This window comes from Rhinatrema bivittatum, chromosome 1 (genome assembly GCF_901001135.1).
Source record: "Rhinatrema bivittatum chromosome 1, aRhiBiv1.1, whole genome shotgun sequence".
NCBI lineage: Eukaryota > Metazoa > Chordata > Amphibia > Gymnophiona > Rhinatrematidae > Rhinatrema > Rhinatrema bivittatum.
This window is the reverse complement of record NC_042615.1, coordinates 16845101-16860738: the sequence shown is the minus strand read 5'-3', so window position 1 is coordinate 16860738 and position 15638 is coordinate 16845101. Positions and strand designations below refer to the sequence as shown.

The following is a 15638-nucleotide window of genomic DNA, read 5'->3' as shown; positions in this document are numbered from 1 at the left end:
GTGGCCCTCCCATTTATGTAGCAGTGCCTCAAAGTTTTGTTCTCTGCCTCCATCTGCTGGTAGGGATGCATAAACCCTCTCGTCTGGACTGATCTGGGGTACTAACAGGAACCTATTTCCTTAAAAGATGAAATGAAATGCCTAATGTCTCTTTTGCCCTGTATGTTTGTCTTGATTATATTGTAAGCTCTACTGAGTAGGGACTGTCTCTTATATGTTTTGGTAGAGTGCTATGTACTTCTAGTAGCACTATGGGAATGATAATTAGTAGTAGAAACTGGTTTGTACCTTTAGGAATCACTGTCCCATGGGTCCATGTCATCACTAAGAACATAAGAAATTGTCATACTAGATCAGACCAAGAGTCAATCAAGCCCAGCATCCTGTTTCCAACAGTGATCAAACCCAGCATTCCTGTTTCCTGTTTCCCACAGTACCCAAACACTAAGTAGACCCCATGCTACTGATGCTAGGATTAGACAGGCTATTCCCTAAGTCAGCTTGATTAATAGCAGTTAATAGACTTATCCAAACCTTTTTTAAACCCAGCTACACTAACTGCACTAACCACATCCTCTGGCAACAAATTCCAGAGCTTAAGCTGAGTGAAAAAGAACTTTCTCTGATTAGTCTTAATGTGCTACTTGCTAACTTCATGGTATGCCCCCTAGTCCTTCTATTAAACGAAAGTGTAAATAACCGACTCACATCTACTCGTTCAAGATCTCTCATGATTTTAAAGACCTCTATCATATCCCCCCTCAGCTGTCTCTACTCCAAGCTGAACAGCCCTAACCTCTTCAGCCTTTCCTCATAGGGGAGCTGTTCCATCCCCTTTTTCATTTTGATCACCCTTCTCTGTACCTTCTCCATGGCAACTATACCTTTTTTGGGGTGCGGCGACCAGAGTCAGGCTCACTGGTCTATAGTTTCCTGGATCGCCCCTGGAACCCTTTTTAAATATTGGGGTTACATTTGCTATCCTCCAGTCTTCAGGTACAATGGATGATTTTAATGATAGGTTACAAAATTTACCTAATAGATTTGAAATTTCATTTTTTAGCTCCTTCAGAACCCTGGGGTGTATACCATCCGGTCCAGGTGATTTACTACTCTTCAGTTTGTCAATCAGGCCTACTTCATCTTCTAGTTTCACCGTGATTTAGTTCAGTTCATCTGACTCATCACCCTTGAAAACCTTCTCTGGAACGGGTATCTCCCCAGCATCATCATTGGTAAACACAGAAGCAAAGAATTCATTTAGTCTTTCTGCAATGGCCTAAACTTCCCTAAGAGCCCCTTTAACCCCTCAGTCATCCAACCGACTCCCTTATAGGTTTCTTGCTTCGGATGTATTTTAAGAACTTTTTATTATGACTTTTTGCCTCTACGGCCAACATCATTTCAAATTCTCTCTTAGCCTGCCTTATCAGTGTTTTACACTTAACTTGACAATGCTTATGCTTTTTCCTATTTTCTTCAGATGGATCCTTCTTCCAATTTTTGAAGGATTTTTTTTGGCTAAAATAGCCTCTTTCAGCTCACCTTTTAACCTTGCTGGTAATCGTTTTGCCTTCCTTCCACCTTTTTTAATGCATGGAAGACATCTGGACTGCACATCTAAGATTGTATTGTTATAACTATTTATATTTTTCCAAACAGAGAAAAGTACATAGAAGCAATAACTCATATTGCAGTGAGGTACATGGCAAAAGATAGTACATAGGGGAGCAAACGATTGAGGGACAATAGAAGTGGAAATAAAAAAATAACCCTAAGTGGCACCACAAATTAGCTTAAGTATCATTCAAATAATCAAGATATGGCCCCCAAGTACTGGTAAATTTAGCATGCTTACCCTTAAGACTGTATCGTAGCTGTTCCAGATCAGCAATAGCCTGTATTTGTGAGCGCCAGTGAGGCATACTAGGGGTGACTTTTTTTTCTGAATGAGAGTGATCGTAGCATCAGCCATAGTGCCCAGGGAATGCCCCCCACCACCAGTAGGGAACCCATCAGGGCCAGGACATTTACCCTCCGGTAACAACTTGATAGCTGCCTGAATTTCAAGCAGAGAAATTGGGGCCACCATAAGATTCTATTTTTAAACAATGTCTACACCTGTTGTACACTTTTAACCTCTGCAGCTGCACCTTTCAGTTTTTTTTCTATTTCGCTCATTTTATCAAAGTTTCCCTTTTGAAAATTTAGTGTTAGAGCTGTAGATTTACATACTGTCCCCTTCCAGTCATTAGTTCAAGATTTGGTGAGAGAGGTAATAGTGGTGGGGCCAAGTGGCCCCACCACTATTACCTCTCTCACCAAATCTTGCGTTCTACCAAGAATTAAATCTAAAATTGCTCCCTCTATCGTTGGTTCCTGAACCAATTGCTCCATGAAGCAGTAGTTTATTCCATCCAGGAACTTTGTCTCTAGCAAGTCCTGATGTTACATTTACCCAGTCAATATTGGGGTAATTGAAATCTCCTATTACTGCACTGCCAAATTTATTAGCTTCCCTGATTTCTCTTAGCATTTCATCATCTGACCATTTTGGCCAGGTGGACGGTAGTATACTCCTATCACCGTACTCATACCCAACACACATGCGATATCAACCCATATAGATTCTAATGAGTATTTAGTCTCTTGTATGATCTTTATACTGTTGGACTCTATAGCCTCTTGGATATAAAGTGCCACACCCTCCAAGTTGATCCTATCATTGCGATATAATTTGTATCCTGATATAGCACTGTTCCGTTAGTTATCCTCCTTCTACCAAGTCTCTGTGATGCCAATTATGTCTATCTCATCATTCACCGCTATACACTCTGACTCTCCCATCTTACTTCTTAGATTTCTGGCAATGGCATACAGACATTTCAAAGTGTGTTTTTTATTTGTATTAACAACCTGCTTTCAGATGATAGGGATAATTTGGATTCTTTACTTACAGGCACATGGACTACGTTTGCATTTATTGGAACCTCTCTGTTGGGATGCCATAGCTCTCCTATTTCATTAGTATCCTTCAAAGATACATTCCTCCGAACCGTTTAAAAGCTGCTCTATCTCCTTTTTAAAAGTTAGTGCCAGCAGCCTGATTTCATTCTGGTTTCCCAGTTTCTTACAAAACTGAATCCCTGCTCCCTGCATCATCGTCTCATCCATGAATTGAGACCCGAGAGCTTTGCTTGCCTCTGAGGACCTGCACCTGGAATGGGCAACATTTCAGAGAATGCCACCCTGGAGGCTCCAGATTTCAGCTTTCTACCTGAAATCCTAAATTTGGCTTCCAGAACCTCTCTCCCACATTTTCCTATGTCGTTGGTGCCCACATGTACCTCGGCAGCCAGCTCCTTCCTAGCACTGTCTATAATCCTATCTGGGTGACGCGTGAGGTGTGCCGCCTTCGCACCAGGCAGGCAAGTTACCAGGCAGTCCTCATGTCCACCAGCCACCCAGCTAGCTACATTTATGATGGCCGACCTAACCCTTCCCTCCTGGGCAGTAGCCCTAGGAGTCTTGTACTCAGTGCAAGAGGACAATGCATCACCTGGAGAGCAGGTCCTTGCTACAGGATCATCACTTCCTGCTACACCAAGATGATGTTCTCCAACCGTGAGACTTTTCTGATCCAAGGCAGCACCGGGTGACGTGTGAGGTCTGCCACCGTCGCACCAGGAAGGCAGGTTACCAGGCAGTCCTTCCGTTCATCAGCCACCCAACTATCTACATTTATTATGGCCGACCTAACCCTGCCCCCCGGTACTGTAGAGGTTACATGGGGTAAATCAATCAGGAGCCTGAGTTTTTGTTTTTTTTTTTAATTTAATTTTATTTATATTCCAACTTTCAGCACTTCAAAGTGGATGACATTCAGGTACTGTAGTTATTTCTCTATTCATAGTGGGCTCACAATCTGACCCTGAGGCCACAAGGAGTGGTGACAGTGGTATTTAAACCCTGGCTTCCCACTGCTCTAACCCTTAGTCTTTTATAGCCAGCGAGCAGAGGTGTTTCAGGGATCGGAGCTGAGGCAGAGCTGGAGGGGCGGAGTCAGCAGAATTTCAAATGTCTCTCTGGTACAGCACAAAAGTCGAGCCACGCACTTGGAAAATTATTGTTGGTGATGAGCAGGAGTTTTACTTGTTATTTGCCTGGTATATTGAGAGAAGGTTTTTTTATTCAGATGATCTTCAGCCGGGCAGCAGCATAAGAGCGCAGAGTTCCACTAGCACCAGGAGCTGGAGCCGAGGAGATGAATCCCAGGACCGATGTCTTCACCCTGCTGCTAAGTTCTGAGAGAGAGAGACTGTAACACTGAGAGAGAGATGCTCGTTTCAGCAGACATTGCACTGCTGCTGAGGATCTGTTAGAGGGATAGTACGGGCTGAGAGAATGAGAGTTGGAATTAGCAGAAAGAGAGAGAGAGACCTGTTTCAGCTGGGAAGTACAGCTGTGGGGTGACAGGAAAAGGTTACACAGCACCCTCATATCTGACTAGGAAGGAAGCAGCATTTCACTCTGGAGACAAACTGTTAAGTACCAGCAGTTACTGCTCCTTTCCTTTTTTCCTCTTTGCTGTTTGCAGTTTTCCAAGCCTTTTGAGTTAACTGTAAATCCTTTTCTTATATATTATAACATTCATTTATTAGCACTGTTTCTGTGAATGATTAGTGACAGGTGAGTTAGTGCTGGGTATCAGCAGGGTCCTGCACCAAGTCTCACACTTCTTTCAGGTTTTTGTGGCAGGTAGAGCTGGAGTAACCAACAAGCATCTGAATCAGTGAGGAGGTCTTCTGACCACAGATTGTGCTAATAAATAAACATTTGACTGCTATATAGTGATTCCTCAGTTGTTATATTTATTGTTTTGTCTTTTCTGGGTCTCTTTTCTAAGGTCTAAGCACCTCCCAGAGGAGGACCTAGTTTAGGGTAGTGAGTGGACTAAACCATTTGCTATGGCTCATTGGAGTAACTATAGAGGGCAGACAGTTCCCTGTGATCTGAGGGACTCCTCGTCTCTGAGAAATCACTGATTAGCACTGTGAAATCCCTGAATACCAACAAAATGTTTCTTCATTTATATTTATAAACTAATAGGTCCATTCAGCGGTGCTGAGAGCAGGAAGTTAGCTGGACTTACCCATGTACAGGTTCCCGCTGGATAGACCCAAAGACAGTGGAGTAAGTTTATCTATCTCACTTCAGGGCTGCTACCCAGCTAAACATAAGCCCCACACCCGGTCATCTCTTTTTATCCAGGTAAGTTAGCCATTCATTGGCCCACAATTTTAACGCTTTGCGGTTTGTCTAGCTAAATTCCAAACTCAGCCGGACAAATCCGCTGACCAAGCACCTTTAAAAGTATTACAGGGCACGAAGCGATGTTTGCAAAGTCTCCTTACCGGTTTTTTTTCTTCGAAGCGCATGCACTGCAATCAGACCAAATACACACGGGATGTCAAGGAGAAGTAAGGGAAAGGAAAAGGGGAAAGGGGAAGCATAAACAAGACAGAGAAAGGGGAGGAAAAGTAGAGAACAGCAAAGGCAGATGGGCAGAGAGGAAGGAGGAGGGAGATATAGAGAAGGGAGGCATGGGCTAGGGGAGAGGAGGGAGAGCAGGGAGAGCATTGGAAGGAGGGTGGGAGGAGTTGATACAATAACAGGAAGGAGCAAAGGAGAAAAAGATGGAAGGGGGGGAACAGGAGATAAGGCCGGGAGATTGATGGGAGAGGGAGGAGGGGAGATGCAGAGGGGGAGGCATGGGGTAGAAGAGAGGAGAGAGAGCAGAGGGAGCAGTGGAAAGAGGGATGGGAGTAGCTGCACCGGTGCTGAAGTTTGCAGGACGAGCGGAACCGGAAAGAGAAAGAAAGGAGATATGTGAGCATTTCCTGATGTCCTACTTTCCATCTGAGGTACAGGCATTGATATTGGTTATCACAAAGTTAATTGTGCCCATTTCTGTATTCAAAGTAAGGGGTAAGTTTTCAGAAGAGCTGCTAAGTGACCACAAGAGTTGATTCTGTTTACTGGATAAATTTTCAATCACAGCTTGGCGGCTGGAAATATTCCCAAATTTAGCTTAGCTGGTTCAGCACTGAGAAGCCTCCTGAATACTTACCCTGAGCAGCTCCAGAGGATCTAACCTCACTGAAGGCCTGTCCCTTAATCTAAAAAAAATACCCACCTCTACCCTGACTCCCAATCGCTCGGTCATTTTTGATGCAGGCTTGTCTTCGTCTGTTAAAGAAAGGTTCAAACTTTAAATTGTGTAAGGCTGAATGCACATCACCATTATATACAGGGAGGACAATAATGAAAGCCATTTCTGGGGATAAAGTGCTCTTTTATCCACAGAAATAGGCTGTTTGATTACTGTCCATCCTCTACACAAGTAAAGGTAGGAGCATATAACAAGGTATATTTCTGGTTTGGAGTTCAGACAGGGGGAAAACTATATGCTACCCAGCTAAACATAAGCCCCACACCCAGTCATCCCGTTTTATCCAGGTAAGTTAGCCATTCATTGGCCCACAATTTTAACACTTTGCAGTTTGTCCAGCTAAATTCCGAACTCAGCTGGACAAATCCGCTGATCAAGGACCTTTAAAAGTATTATAGGGCACAAAGCGATGTTTGCAAAGTCTCCTTACCGTTTTTTTTTCTTCGAAGCGCATGCACTGCAATCAGACCAAATACACACGGGATGTCAAGGAGAAGTAAGGGAAAGGAAAAGGGGAAAGGGGAAGCATAAACAAGACAGAGAAAGGGGAGGAAAAGTAGAGAACAGCAAAGGCAGGTGGGCAGAGAGGAAGGAGAAGGAAGATATAGAGAAGGGAGGCATGGGCTAGGGGAGAGGAGTGAGAGCAGAGAGAGCATTGGAAGGAGGGTGGGAGGAGTCGATACAATAACAGGAAGGAGCAAAGGAGAAAAAGATGGAAGGGGAGAACAGGAGATAAGGCAGGGAGATTGATGGGAGAGGGTGGAGGGAAGATAGAGAGGGGGAGGCTTGGGGTAGGGAAGAGCAGAGGGAGCAATGGAAAGAGGGGTGGGAATAGTTGCACCGGTGCTGAAGTTTGCAGGATGAGCGGAACCGGAAAGAGAAAGAAAGGAGATATGTAAGCATTTCCTGATGTCCTACTTTCCATCTGAGCTACAGGCATTGATCTTGGTTATCACAAACAGGCCAATACAGTAAGGTGCGGTAGAAAGAGGTGCATTAGTGCTGGGCGCACCTGCGTTTGCCGCACGCACAGTTCGGATCACATACCGCTCGAGACTGTATTTAAATGGCAATCTTTGCGTGCCTTGAAGGCTTTATGCATAAGCAACACGAAATCAGATGAAAAAGAAGAGTCTGAAGACAAATCTGTCTGATCCCCCTCAGGGACCTCTGGATTGGCAGCACAGCTGGGTCTTGCAGGTCTGTCCCCCTTAGGGACTCTGCGTTGTGGTGACAATCGTGGTGGAGGGTCGTCCTCCCCCCGTGCCGCTGGCGCCTTGGGGCGTTCCCACGGGATCGGGTCGGCACCTGAAGAATGTAAGTCCCCAAATGCTCCGGTCACTGTTTGGACCCTCATCAGGTCCCTGCCCGTGGCCGCAGAGACCCCCTTGCCTCCGGAGAGGCAATCGGAACACAAATTGTCCCAGGACAGTTGCGCCCGCGTGGTGCCGCAGGCCCTACAAGCGGCCCGATGCGGCATGCTGCAGCAAAAAACAGCCCCGAAAATCGCTCGGAAGGTGGCGAAAATGGCGCGCAAGCACCCAACTGCGACCGGAAGGGAAGGAGAATGAAGCCCCGACAGAACACACAAAAATTTTTTTTAACTTTTTTCTTTTTTTTAAATATACTCGCCCAATAGTCTCCGGGTCCTGGACCTACTGGGGGGAGTGAGCCGGGCTCCCCGGTATCACCCCCAGTCACAAATTCACGCTGGCAGGAGGGCAAAACACCCCACACCTCAGCGGCCTGGGAAACCAGGGGGGATGGACCTCACAACCCCCTGGGAGGCGGGAGACTGGACCTGCAGGCAAACCACTGCGCTCCTATACCTTCTTCTAACTTTATCCTTCTCTTTACCCAGCTAACAATACTATCTAGAAGTGAAAAACTAGGCCTCAGCACAGACTGTAGGTTCTGCACCTCCTCCACCTGCTGGGAGACAGAGGAAGACCGCCAGACTGGAGGTGGCACCAGCCTAGATAAGGCATAGGTTTGTTTGATAAACTTCTGCCTCCAACTGCTAGAGGGGGGGGGGCAAAACCCAGGAGTCTGGACTGACCCGGGTATGTACAGGGAATTTAGCTTAGCCAGTTCAGCACTGAGGAGCCTCCTGAAAACTTAGCCTGAGCAGTTCCAGAGGATCTAACCTCACTGAAGGGCCTGTCCCTTAATCTAAAAAAAATACCCACCTCTACCCTGACTCCCAATCGCTCGGTCATTTTTGATGCAGGCTTGTCTTCGTCTGTTAAAGAAAGGTTCAGACTTTAAAATGTGCAAGGCTGAACGCACATCACCATCATATACAGGGAGGACAATAATGAAAGCCATTTCTGGGGGTAAAGCGCTCTTTTATCCACAGAAATGGGCTGTTTGATTACTGTCCATCCTCTACACAAGTAAAGGTAGGAGCATAGAACAAGGCAGATTTCTGGTTTGGAGTTCGGACAGGGGGAAAACTACATGCAGAGTTTTCCTTTAACACCGCGCCCTCACAAAAAGCAGGCAGGGGTATTTTAGAGGGGGCAATAAACAAAGCAAATCTAGATGTGTACGTTTGCATTCCTTATCACCTCAGGTTAAAATTCAGATGGGATTGGCCAGACCTTGCATACTTTGATTATTTAGGTCAAGGCTGGGAAACATCCAGACCCAGATGAGACCCACAGCTCAGTCCCAGGCAGCCACTGCCAGAGCCCCAAACCAGAGCTTCATGGAGGGAGCTTTTGCTCCGTGTCTCTGACTCCCCCTCCCCCCATAATCAAATGTTCACGGCAGGAGCGAGCAGGATCGGCTGCCACAGCTTGGGTTCATCTCCCCACCTTGTCCCTGAATGAAATATTCATAAGGGCTGGAGAGCGGCACCAGAGCTCCTGCCTCGTCCTCGGCTCCTTCCTGCAGCCTCCCACCCCAAGAAAAACTGGAGAGGCAAGACTCGCTTTCAATTGCTTCCCCTCCCCCTTTATAATCCCACACAATGTTTGTTTTGGTTAAATAAAGGCCGCAGTTTATTATAACATGACCCAAGCCCCTAACACTTAATACACTATTCAACATATACACCCCCCCCCCTTTTATCCCCTTCTTAACAACTTGCTCCCCACCTCGACCCAGTGGTAGAGCTACACCCATAGAGTCCATTTCCTTACCCCACCTCGCACCAGCGTGGGTAAGTACCCCGGCCTCTGAGCTTCGGCCCCCTCATGTAGCAGCCCCACACTACACGAGATACCTCCCCCCCCCCCCAAATGCCTTTTAACAACACATAACAAAATCAACCATATTGGGCTGGGGTTACCCGCCACTGTGACAATCAATAAAGACAACACACATTGAATAACATCCAATGATTCTACCATAAGGGAGGGAGGAGGGAAATTATTCCAGCCTGCGCCCTCAGCCCTCTCCCACCCAACTGAGGCGCGAAAGGGCTCTCTGCCCTAACTAACTATTACCCCAACCAATCCCAGCTCCTCAATTCAAAATACTTCCTTTTCATTGGCCCCTTAGCTTTCCTTTCTCCCCCTCCCCTTTCCCTCCTAACTTATAATTTAACCCTATCCTACCGCTCGCTAACCCCCGTTATTATCTGCTAAGCAATACAAGATTGCTGAGCCTTCACTTAAATGTTCACAGGGAAAACAGAGCAAGAGCTGTGCTGCTTCTGGCTCTGCCCCTGCCACACAGAATGAAATATTCCTGGCAGGAAGGAAGAGCACACATCACATCTCTTCCTTTACCTCCCTGGAATAAAACATTCTTAGCAGAAGTAAAGCAAAAGCTGCTTCACCTGACACTCGGAGGTTAAACCCTTGCTCACTTGCTTGGACCTTGAAGATCCCAGCAAGCACTACAGAGGCCTTGCCTGCTCCTGCACTCGTGCCTCTCTCCTGACAACCTCCCACCCACCAACTGGGTTTCCCAAGTCCCCTACCACCTGCTCCTTCATGAGGGCTTTCTGAGGACATTGTGACTCCCTAAACCTGGGGTTTCACAGTATCCAGACAAATAAAGAAGGCACATCCAAAAAATACCAGAATCACTGAAAAACTCACTTACCTAGGATCCACAGGGCTAATAAACAGAGCTTGTTATGAAGACTGTATTACAAGCAGGGGAAGGAGAAAAGGAATTTCACAGTAACTCCAACTGGTTTTTAAGTGAATGTTTTTGCAGAGCTGAATGCTGCACCTGTCTCAGTCGGCTCTGAGGGTGCTGATAGGATCAGCTCAGACTGTACAACTGGCTGGGCTTCTTTAGCTTTACAAACTCTCCCTGTCTGTCCCTATTAACCCACAGCTCTCTCTCTCCCTCAGGGACCCTCTAATGGTAATAAAAGGGAATTTTACATGGGAGGGAAATAATATTAACCACTAAAACTGTTTTGCTAAAAGGAGAAGTAAGGGAAAGGAAAAGGGGAAGCATAAACAAGACAGAGAAAGGGAATAAAAAGCAAAGAACAGCAAGGGCAGGTGGGCAGAGAGGAAAGAGAAGGAAGATATAGAGCGTTCACCCAGCAAGATAGGAACCAATCTCTTGAAGAGACAGCGTAGTCCAGGCAGAAGGTCTGTGGCAGATAGTGAAGAGACGAAGTGATGGTCACAGGAACATGGAGACGTTGGAGGCATGAAGACCCAAGAGACGCTGGAGGCATGAAGACACAGGAGACGCTAGAGGCATGAAGACACAGGAGACGCTGGAGGCATGAAGACCCAAGAGACCCTGGAGGCATGAAGACACAGGAGACGCTGGAGGCACGAAGACCCAAGAGACACTGGAGGCATGAAGACACAGGAGACGCTAGAGGCATGAAGACACAGGAGACGCTGGAGGCATGAAGACCCAAGAGACGCTGGAGGCATGAAGACACAGGAGACGCTGGAGGCACGAAGACCCAAGAGACGCTGGAGGGCATGAAGACACAGGAGACGCTGGAGGCATGAAGACATAGGAGACGCTGGAGGCATGAAGACCCAAGAGACGCTGGAGGCATGAAGACACAGGAGACGCTGGAGGCACGAAGACCCAAGAGACGCTGGAGGCATGAAGACATAGGAGACGCTGGAGGGACGATGACACAGGAGACACTGGAGGCACGACACCAAAGCACAGGGGATCACAGCCTAGGAGCAACAGAGGACGTCTGTTGCAAAGAGCAAGAAAGAAAGGAGTTGCCTGGTTTCAAACCTCTACTATGGTGATGTCATAATCAGACATCATAATCCCAAGCTGGCTTAGCTCTCCAGCTGCAGCCCTTAAAGGGACCTAACACTTTGCTCTCTGGCTATAGTTTTCCCCCTGTCCAAACTCCAAACCAGAAATATGCCTTGTTATATGCTCCTACCTTTACTTGTGTAGAGGATGGACAGTAATCAAACAGCCTATTTCTGTGGATAAAAGAGCGCTTTACCCCCAGAAATGGCTTTCATTATTGTCCTCCCTGTATATAATGGTGATGTGCATTCAGCCTTACACATTTTAAAGTCTGAAACTTTCTTTAACAGACGAAGACAAGCCTGCATCAAAAATGACCGAGTGATTGGGAGTCAGGGTAGAGGTGGGTATTTTTTTAGATTAAGGGACAGGCCCTTCAGTGAGGTTAGATCTTCTGGAGGCTTCTCAGTGCTGAACCGGCTAAGCTAAATTTGGGAACATTTCCATGCTGGTAATCAGTTTGCCTTCCTTCCATTTTTCTTAATGCATGGAATACACCTGGTCTGTGCTTCTAGGATGCTACTTTTAAACAAGGCCCACGCCTGTTTTTTGTAACTACTTTTCTCATTTTCTCAAAGTTTCCCTTTTGAAAGTTTAGTGCTAGAGCCATAGATTTACATACTGTTCCCCTTTCAGTCATTAATTTAAATTTGATCATATTATGATCACTATTGCCAAGCAGCCCCACCACTGTTACCTGTCTCACCAAATCCTGAGAGGAGAGGATCACCTTGCTGGTGGCTGAAAGGAATCAGTAAGTTTTTGCTTGGGACATTGTCTTTTTTAAAAGTATTGGGGCAAAGTTAACTATTTGGGAATATTATTTAGTGTGTTTGTGCCTTTAATAGTCAGAAAGGCAGTGAATAAACAAGTTAGACTGTATTTTAAATAGTCAGTCAATAAGGTAGCAGTAGGTAGGCAGTGAATAAACAAGTTAGACTGTATTTTTAAATAGTCAGTCAATAAGGTAGCAGTAGGTAGTGTGTTTATTTTTAAAAGTCTGCAATACAAACTGAGTGTTTGTATTGAAAAAAAAACCCCACAAAAAAAAACAACCAACCCAAAAAGTATCCAGAAGCTAGAAATAAGCTAGGAGCAGTATATACCTAAGTAGAAAAGTTGAATAGTTCAGCTCAGTTACTCACCTTGGAAAGGTGTTGAGGTAGTGTGATTGGGTTTGAATAGGCACCAACATTTGTTAATCAAGAGAGCAGTGAGTCACTCAGGCTGACTAACTGAAGTTAGACTGTTTGTATTTCCCAACCCTCCCCCCCCCCCAGGTCATCCCTTAATTTATAGGCAAGTGCCACTTTCACAAAAAAAAAAACCAAAAAACCCAACAAAACCTTTATTGAGAATTCGATCAGAGCATTTAAAGGACGTTGGACACATTCCTACTCCCATAGCAACCTAAAACTTAACTAGGAACTGATCAAAATTGAGATGAAGACAGCAGTCCAGCACAAGAGGGGGGCTTCCCAGTCTTTTGCATCGAGTGTCACATGTATGATTTTTTACCCACCGGTGAGAAGTTGCACATGTGCATGCGATGCAAAGAGCTCCTGGCTCTCAGAGAACGAGTCCGATCTCTGGAGGCTAGAATGGCAGACCTGGAGGAGCTGAGGCAGACAGAGAGATATATAGATGAGACCTTCAGGGACATAGTAGTCAAGTCCCAACTTCAGACTGGCAGCCCTGGTGCTGCCTTGGAGGAAGAAGGTCTCATGATGGGAGAACACCAACCAGGTGCAGCAGGAAAGGATCCTGTAGCAAGGACCTGCTCTCCAGGTGATGCATTGTCCTTTCTCACTGAGGATATCTCCCCAAGGCCTACTGCCCAGGAGGGAAGGGTTAGGTCGGCCGTCATAGTTGGTGATTCAATTATTAGGAATGTAGATAGCTGGGTGGCTGGTGGGCATGAGGATCGCCTGGTAGCATGCCTACCTGGTGCGAAGGTGGCGGACCTCAAGCGTCACCTAGATAGGATTTTAGACAGTGCTGGGGAGGAGCCGACTGTCGTGGTACATGTGGGCACCAACGACATAGGAAAATGTGGGAGGGAGGTTCTGGAAGCCAAATTTAGGCTCTTAGGTAGAAAGCTTAAATCCAGAACCTCCAGGGTAGCATTCTCTGAAATGCTCCCTGTTCCACACGCAGGTCACCAGAGGCAGGCAGAGCTCCGGAGTCTCAATGCGTGGATGAGCCGATGGTGCAAGGAAGAGGGATTCAGTTTTGTTAGGAACTGGGGAACCTTTTGGGGAAGGGGGAGTCTCTTTCGAAGGGATGGGCTCCACCTTAACCAGGGTGGAACCAGACTACTGGTGCTAACCTTTAAAAAGGAGATAGAGCAGCTTTTAAACTAGAACAAAGGGGAAAGCCGACAATCGCTCAGCAGCGCATGGTTCGGAGAGAGGTATCTTTAAAGGATACTAATGATGCATTAGAATTAGGGCATCCCAACAGTGAGGTTCCAATAATTAGAAAAGTAGTCCAAGTGCCTGTAACTAAAACCTCTTCTGAGCTAAAAATTTCTAACTTATCCCTATCAATTAAAAAGCAGAATGAAATACAAACAAAAAACAAACTTTGAAATGTTTGTATGCTAATGCCAAAAGTCTAAGAAGTAAGATGGGAGAATTAGAATGTATAGGAGTGAATGATGACAGACTTAATTGGCATCTCAGAGACTTGGTGGAAAGAGGATAACCAATGGGACAGTGCTATACCGGGGTACAAATTATAGCGCAATGACAGAGAGGAGCACTCGGGAGGAGGTGTGGCGCTTTATGTCCGGGATGGCATAGAGTCCAACAGGATAAACATCCTGCATGAGACTAAATACAAAATTGAATCTTTATGGGTAGAAATCCCTTGTGTGTCGGGGAAGACTATAGTGATAGGGGTATACTACCGTCCACCTGGTCAAGATGGTGAGACGGACAGTGAAATGATAAGAGAAATTAAGGAAGCTAACCAAATTGGTAGTGCAATAATAATGGGAGACTTCAATTACCCCAATATAGACTGGGTAAATGTATCATCGGGTCACGCTAGAGAGATAACGTTCCTGGATGGAATAAATGATAGCTTTATGGAGCAATTGGTTCAGGAACCGACGAGAGAGGGAGCAATTTTAGATCTAATTCTCAGTGGAACACAGGACTTGGTGAGAGAGGTAATGGTGGTGGGGCCGCTTGGCAATAGTGATCATAATATGATCAAATTTGATTTAATGACTGGAAAAGGAACAGTGTGCAAATCCAAGGCTCTCGTGCTAAACTTTCAAAAGGGAAACTTTGATAAAATGAGAAAAAATTGTTAGAAAAAACTGAAAGGAGCAGCTACAAAAGTAAAAAATGTCCAAGAGGCGTGGTCATTGTTAAAAAATACCATTCTAGAAGCACAGTCCAGATGTATTCCACACATTAAGAAAGGTGGAAAGAAGGCAAAACGATTACCGGCATGGTTAAAAGGGGAGGTGAAAGAAGCTATTTTAGCCAAAAGATCTTCATTCAAAAATTGGAAGAAGGATCCAACAGAAGAAAATAGGATAAAGCATAAATGTTGGCAAGTTAAATGTAAAACATTGATAAGACAGGCTAAGAGAGAATTTGAAAAGAAGTTGGCTGTAGAGGCAAAAACTCACAGTAAGACCTTTTTTAAATATATCCAAAGCAGAAAGCCTGTGAGGGACTCAATTCTTTTTACCACACAAGGTGTTGGCTTAGGAGTTTACCTAAAGCTTTCTTATTTCGTTTCCAGTAACCATTCCCACACTTCTTCTGGGGAAGATGATATCTGCTATGAATTTGCATGAGATCAAGTAGCACGCATAGAAGGAAGGGCCTGTAAATCTATCCCACACATATAGATTGTGGATATCCTGAAAACCTGACAGGTGGGGTTTCCACTGCACATATATGGAACCCATTGGTCTTCAACTTGCTTTTTCGGTATCTAAGTTATCCTTGCACTCAGACGCATGCCTGTTTCTGCAGCAAGTTAAAAATGGCTTCCACTGGGGATTGAACCCAGGCCCTTCTGCGTGTAAAGCAGATGTGATACCCACTACACTATGGAACCAACTAACCTCTTCTTTTAACCTGTGAGCAACTGTTGAACTCTTGATGCCAGACTAAAGGAGGACTAATTGAACAAGTATCTCAGCTAGAGAAGTGCATTCATTGAAAACAAA

At 45.5% G+C, this 15638-nt stretch overlaps 1 long non-coding RNA gene and 1 other non-coding gene across 3 annotated transcripts; both read right to left on the bottom strand.

The window, feature by feature from the left end:
• Positions 1-5703: 5703 nt before the first annotated feature.
• LOC115079825 lies at positions 5704-10891 on the bottom strand. Of its 2 annotated transcripts, none has more exons than XR_003853391.1 (3): positions 10743-10891; positions 8422-8474; positions 5704-5840 (listed from the first exon to the last, which is right to left on the bottom strand). It is a non-coding gene; the product is annotated as an uncharacterized LOC115079825 (long non-coding RNA). The 2 variants fall into 2 exon arrangements; XR_003853392.1 differs by lacking the exons at positions 8422-8474; positions 10743-10891 and adding exons at positions 6197-6249; positions 6663-6828 and having other exon boundaries at positions 5738-5840.
• Positions 10892-15453: 4562 nt separating this feature from the next.
• TRNAV-UAC lies at positions 15454-15526 on the bottom strand. Its single transcript has one exon. It is a non-coding gene; the product is annotated as a tRNA-Val (tRNA).
• Positions 15527-15638: the final 112 nt, after the last annotated feature.